Genomic DNA, 7,039 nt, shown 5'->3' on the forward strand with positions numbered 1-7,039 from the left:
CCTTGTTTGGTTTCTTCATGCCGCTATATAAGGAGAGGCTACAAAAGCTGTACCTAAAGACTGATGGTCCTCCGGGCACAAAAGATGATTGTGGTGGATCTGAAATGGCAGCTCTTGTCTCTTCCACTGTGTGGACTTTGCTTTCTGGACACAGTAAAAAGAGGCGCTATTCATACCTGTATCTTGGTAAATAAAAACCTATGCAAATTCACCCTCTAAATGGGCAATCAGTGTTTGACTGAAAATGAGACAGCTCTCAGTGTCCTTTTTGGGTTTTGTCTCACTTCATCACTTTCTAAACTATACATGACACGAGGCATCTGAGTCACGGTATTTCTGATTTTGTTCCTTTTTTTATCTGGTGAAATGATTTGAAGGACTGTTGCTACATAACTTCTTGTGGCAGACTGATTTCTCTGGGATGTGCTGGAGATATACTAAATGCAACTACAGGTGACAGAAAAAGAGCAACTGGTTTTCAGGCTACTCCTCGAGGTCTCAGCCCAAAGGTTGCCATTTCTTGCTTTTCCCTGGACTTGTGAGAGAGCTGTTATCAACGTCTCCAGCAGGATATTCTGTTTGTTGTTGGGTTAATTTTTTTTGTCAATCAAAAATAGATAACGCTACCTGAAATCACAAGAAGGCTGTTCATAAAATAAAAGAACAAGTTAGAAAGACTATTCTCCCATTTACTTAACCAAGTTTTACTGACAGCCTAGTATGTGCCAGGCACTGGTGATATGAGGTAAGGAGACCCAGGAACTTGCCTAATAAGGAGTTACTCATACATTCAAGGAAACCTGAATAAGCCTTAGAAACCATTTTCAGATTTCCACACCAGTTGCGGGCAATGCCAAGAAGCTCGAGATTCAAAGAATAACTGTTGGGGACAATTTTAAGCTAATTTGAGTGATCCACACTGGAAAACAAGATCCGCCAAACTGTCAGTCCCTAGGATGCCCCCATGGCCTAAGGAGATCACAGAGCCTGCTGGAAGTCTAATACCAACCTCCTGCAATTCTGCCCAGACTGCCTTTCTCAGCTGGAGGCCCTTCACTTCTGGGCCCCTCAAGTTCACCCACTGTATGGGCATAAAATGAACTCCTGCCTAACGTCAGAAACAAAGCACTCCTTCTACTCATGAGCCATGGAGGAAGGACTTAAGAGTGGACATAATATTTTAACAAGCGTGCCTAATTGATTCCTAAATCTCTCGTTGGTCTCCTTTTTACCCCTTAACACTTTGCTCTCATGGCTATTATAAAGAGTTCTGGGGTTACCATGCTTGAGTTTCTTGAATAGGATCATATACATATAGAGGGAGAAAAAAGTATATATATATACGTGTGTGACATACGTATGTGAATATACACAACATACATGTTATATACAATGTACATGTTATATACATTCATATGTATATTCACTTATACACACACACACACACACACACACACACACACGTGCAAGCTTCCTTTCATTTCTGTTTCCTCTTGAGTTGTGATCAATGTATCCTTTCTCTGAAAGTTAACTGACTGGAGTTGAACATACAGAGCCTCAGAGAGAATCATGTAATACAAGCATTTATTATTTATGCTTTTAAAAAAAGAAGCATTTTTTCTTTCATTCTTAGAGTTGGAGGATTGCTGTAAAAATAGGTATTTTTCCCATAATCTTCCAGGAATAAATCAATGCCCGGCTGTATAAATTGTCGTAAAATGAAGACTAGTTTGCACATGTGTGCACATGTGTGTGCTTTCCTGTGTCCAGACAATTTGGGAGTACCTTTATTTCTCAAATAAAAATAAGGTCCCTCTTCCCAGATTGCATTATTTCTCCATCACTCTTTTAAAAACACTGTCACTCTATTTAAAACCAAGTAGAAGTAAATGATGGTTTCATATTGTCTTTACTAGAATGATCTGGAAAAAAAACTTTTCTGACCCCTTTTAGGTCACATGGATGTCATTAACACCTGGTAATGTAACTGATAACTTATTTATTCTAATTCTCCAAGTTGCCTTTCCAACATTGTCATTTGGCTGTCTTGAGGCAATATATAACCATTCAGGAAGAGCAGAATGCCACAGACCATCTGGATTCCTTAAGATCTAAAAGCCTACATTAATACAGATTTAATTGCTTTCTTTTGGATCATAATTTGTATTTGTTTGTTTTGGGTTGGTTGGCAATTAAACTACTTGCTCCCAAACAGTTTATTCTCTTAGAAGAAAAATGCCCACTTCATTTTATCTGAGGCACGGGTTTCTTTCTATTTTTTGGATCGAGAACTGCGTCACACGTAGGGAGAGGCAGAAAATTCCCCCAAAGAAACAAAACTGATTTCTACTTTCTTGACATCACATACATTTATAATGGGGAAAAAATCCATCTGTTCACCCTACTAGACATTGTTATAAGAAAACTCAACCGTATGGAAGCACCTTAACGAAGTCAAGGTGAGTGTAGCCTGACTGCTCTTTCAGACACTTGATAGTTTTAACATGGCAGTGACCATTATCTAACTTTAATTACAGGATCAAATTACTTGTCAAACATGGACTGTAACTTATTCTTGTCTGCTAGGCCCCAATCCCTGTTTGTAATCCTATCAGACAACGTGATTTATTTCGAAACAGAACAATTCTGCCACCTTCCTGAATTGACTGCGCTGTTAAGCAGGATAAGTGTACATTTTTCGGAAGGAAAATCTTCATCACGTTAGGGCTTCTCACTCTCTTCTTTCCTTCCCTTCCGTCTCGCATATAAAGACAGTTGGGTGGAGAACAAAATTGTACTTCCGACTACACTGTCAGCATCTGAACAGCAGCCCACATATGGCCACTGTTCCAGCACATGCAGTACTGTACAGCCTCCAAAGACAAAACCTTTCTTCCCCAGGCTGCTGTGATTACTTTTTCATAGGGTAGAGCTGGGCAGATAATAATACACCTACTGGTCAGAAGGATGAATTACACAAGTGCCTAGCACTGCGGTGAGAAGCAAGAGAACCCATTTGAGGCAAATAAAATGCAAGCAATTAGGGGGAATGCTGTTCTAAATTACTTCAAATTTTGAGGTTCTTGCCAGCTCACAAAAAACAGAAAATCTTCTGTTTAAATTAAAAGCTGAGCACGAAATCTGCTCCTCTGTGAGTTTACCGACTACTCATTTTTCTTTTTAACTTCACATTTATTAAGCACCTAATTTGTGCAAAGCATTGCTTAGGTAAAAGGTAGGTTCAGGAGATTACCAAAGAGAATTCAGATACCAGCTCAGAATCATAGGTTTTATCCCCCTTAAAAAGCAGCTGTTGTGAAATGCCTTCAGTGGACAGTTGAGGGAAAAAAGGGACTTTATAATAGTCCTGGGAATCATTATGAGGGCTTAAAGCAGCGAAGGAAATTAGAGAAATGAAGTAGCTCTTAGAAATAGAGCGAAACATTCAGTCACCACACCCAGCCCAGCACTATATCAATTCTCTCTCAAAATATTTTTTTTTTCTGACAAACTCCTTCACCTGTTTTCACACAAGGTCTCCAATCTCATCACTATATGAAGCCACAGAATGTTTAACTGGCAAAATGTCTTCCTAATGTCTCTGACACTAGTTCAGCTTGTCTGTTCTGGGCCCAAGGTTTAGCACCCACCCCAGCACCCCCTTTTTAAGGATGCATTTGGTCCAAAGTCATTCAGCAACAAGGCAGCACATGAGGAAGCAAAGCTTCATGAGCTGAAATCTAAGGATATAATCACTAAAAACGTGGGAAGTTGCTTTTGGTCACCCCTGCTCTCTTGCAAAAATGCAAGTATCTATTTCTCTACCTGCAGGAGGAACTCTCCTTTCAGATGTGAAGCAATGAACTGCCCCAAACACTTCTCCCAACAATAATCTGGAAAACGGATTACATAGTAACTCCACTGGAAACAGTTAAGTTCTTTTTAGGCACACTACAGCATCTGGGCAGGAAAACTGCACCATTTCTAATAAGTGCAAAACAATCTCTTTTCCCCCGCCACTCCCCAGAAGCTTGCTTAATTTAATAACAGGAGAATCTGCCAGCCAAGTAGCTTCTACTGCTTTGGGAGAAGTCGAAAGTGGACAGAGGTAGAATAGTATCAGCTGGGCTATGGGCAGAAGCCCTTTTAGGCTATGTTTAGGGAAGTTTCAATAAATATGAAAGCATCCCCCCAAAGTATTACATATTGAGAAACATTTTTTAAACAACTTTTAAAAGTATTTAAACATTAAGGGGCTTCCCTGGTGGTGCAGTGGTTAAGAATCCGTCTGCCAATGCAGGGGACACAGGTTCGAGCCCTGGTGCGGGAAGATCCCACATGCCACAGAGCAACTAAGCCCATGTGCCACAACTACTGAGCCTGCGCTCTAGAGCCCGCGAGCCACAACTACTGAAGCCCGTACACCTAGAGCGCGAGCTCCGCAACAAGAGAAGCCACTACAATGAGAAGCCCACGCACCGCAACGAAGAGTAGCCCCCGCTCGCTGCAACTAGAGAAAGCCCGTGTCCAGCAACAAAGACTCAACTCAGCCAAAAATAAATAAATAAATTTATTTTAAAAAACCATTAAGGACTAGATTTTCATAGGCAAAATGGAAAATGTGAATGTAACTAGAAAAATCTGAGGTCTCTGTTAAGCTTCATTGACAATATGCCTTTCATCAAAGGGAAAAAACCTCAGGTCAATTGTATTAAACACCGATGTCTAGTCTTTTGTACAGCTATTTCAACAGTCTACTTTCCAACCATTATATCAGTAACCACCCAAAGACATTAAACCAGGGAGTCAACAGAGCGAAAAATTATCAACCATTTCAAAATTAAATCTTGCAATAGTTTTGTTTTAATTGATGGTTTCCCATGAACTCAATACATGTGTAGCGTTAGGCTGTGGGGATCCATGCCCAATTCATAAACACTAGCATTTAAGGAACATCTAAGAAAAAAGAACTTTTGGAAAACACACTACCTTAATTACAGCAACAATAAATTCACCCTCACTGTTGTATCAATCAATAGTCAGAAAACACACAGTAGGTCTACTAATGATAAAACTACACAATTGAATCACCTGAATGTTAACTTGGGTTGCTCGTCTTGATTTAATTTCATTTTCTGACCATAAGAGCTATTTGTGTGAACGCTAAAAATTAAAGTTACCTTTTCAATAGTCTCCTAAAATCTACCTTCAGGCCCTTCAGATGCCGGTAGTAAAAGCAAGCTGCCCAAATGTGTTGATCCAGAGCGGCAAGAGACACGGCTCAGCATGAAAGCTGGGGCACTGCCCACGATATCGCATGGCCACGGGGAAATGAGTGGCTAGAAGCATTTGCTGATAATATGCCATGCAAGTTCCTTTAAATTACAAAATGTATATTATATATATGTTATATATGCAATATATATAAAGGAAGAAGAAGTAAAAAGAAAGGGAAAAAAGAAGGAAGCAGAACAATAAGAAGACAGATCAAAGCCCTAAAATTGCAAAAAGTTGCAGGATTACTTTTCCTTCTCTTTGCCATTTTGAAAAGTAAAGTTTAAAAGGCATTCGATTTCGTCGGCGTCCTAGGAAGGCAGCCACGCTCACCAACCCCAACTCCTCGCCATCCTTACCTTCGGCTGCTACCGCGAACCCAGAGCCTAAGGGGTCCGGCTCTCAGCGGCAGCGGCGGGGGCAGCAGCAGCGACAGCAGCACATGCCATCTGTTAGCGGCAGAAGCAAAAGCAGCGCTGCGCGAGGTGGCCCCGGTGCCGGGAGAGCCTCTAGCAGGGGTGGATACTCAATGCCGCCATTTTAAAGCGAGGCTCCTGAAATCATTAGATATAAGCAAATTAAAGCCCGCCCCACCTACAGAACTTCAGGGCTGGGACGGGCAACCCGGCTCCGAGTCGGCCGCGGTGGGGTATAAAATGTCAAGCGAGAGACACGCACACGGGGACTCCAGGACAGAGGCGACAATCCCTCCGATCCCCTCTTCCCCCCACGCCCCGTGCTTTGGCGAGCCTCATTTCGGGCCCAGAGGCCAGAAGATTTTCTTTTACTCGACTACTTCGGGGCCCTTCCCCGGGGCCGGCCGGCGGGCCGGGGAACAGCGGGGAACCCGGGCCGGCCCTCCCCGCGCCTCCCTAGCGCTTGGTTTAGTCCACTTGGAGCACACCTAGAGCTCCCCGGCTCCCCAGCGGCAGGCGGGCGTGGGGCTCCGGGCCGGGCTAGCGGCTGCCATGGCAACCCCGGTCCAAACCCCGCCCGGCCGCAGCCAAAGGCGTGCCCTCCGCCCGCCGGCCCCCGGCAGCGCCCGCTAACCCGGCGGCCCAGGCCCCTGCGGCGGGCAGGCCCTCGCCGCGCCCAGCGCCCGGCACACGCGCGGCGCACCGAGGGCATGGCGCCGGCGAGGGGGCTTCGGGCGCCCGAACAGCAACTCCCGCCAAACTCCGCCGGGCAGTGGAGCGGCACGCGGGCGCTCCCGGGCTGGGAGGCGGCACGCTGCCGCCCTCGGCCGCCCGGCCCCGCCCCGCCCGGCCAGGTAGCGTGGCACACCACGCACCGGCCCCGCCGCCGCCGCCGCAGCCGCCGACCTCACCTGGTCCGGCGCGCGTCGCTCCCAGCCCCGGACGCGTGGGAATGGGGCTGCGTGCTGCCCCCGCTCCCGCGCCCAGCCCGGGACTCTCTGTCCTCCGCCTACTTCTCGCTGCTCCCGGAGAGCGCCAAAAAGTCGCGCGCCGGATCCCGCTCTGAGTGCGGGCACTTTCTTCCTGTAGGGCGCTGTTCCGTCGCCAAATATATTCTTTGTGTGGTTCGTTCATTCGTGCTCGGTTCTCCCGGAGCGAAGCGCGGGCTTTATTCTCAGGGGGTGTGGCGCCTTTTCCCCCCAACCCGCCGGCCCAGCCCCCGCTGCAAAGGCTTTTTATTTCATTGTTAAGGGAAGGGGAGGGGGGACAAATCATAAGGCTCAGGTTTTACAAAAGCGAGAACAAACAGAGCTTGCACACAGCCCCGGAGGGGGCGGGGGAGGGAGGCA

The 7,039-nt window shown here is 45.8% G+C and overlaps 1 protein-coding gene across 6 annotated transcripts in view; it reads right to left on the reverse strand.

Annotated features, from left to right (window-relative positions):
• MBNL3 (muscleblind like splicing regulator 3) overlaps positions 1-6,824 on the reverse strand; it is a 128,506-nt gene extending 121,682 nt beyond the window's left edge. For 3 of the 6 annotated variants that reach the window (XM_032620144.1, XM_032620143.1, XM_032620137.1), the window contains exon 1: positions 5,634-5,879. The gene's annotated coding sequence lies outside the window, so the exon portion shown is untranslated. Of the gene's footprint in view, positions 1-5,180; positions 5,264-5,633; positions 5,880-5,952; positions 6,056-6,601 lie in introns of those variants that run through there. The other 3 variants (XM_032620138.1, XM_032620139.1, XM_032620142.1) reach the window with 3 other exon arrangements.
• Positions 6,825-7,039: the final 215 nt, after the last annotated feature.

This window comes from Phocoena sinus, chromosome X, assembly GCF_008692025.1.
Source record: "Phocoena sinus isolate mPhoSin1 chromosome X, mPhoSin1.pri, whole genome shotgun sequence".
In the NCBI taxonomy this organism is placed as follows: Eukaryota; Metazoa; Chordata; class Mammalia; order Artiodactyla; family Phocoenidae; genus Phocoena; species Phocoena sinus.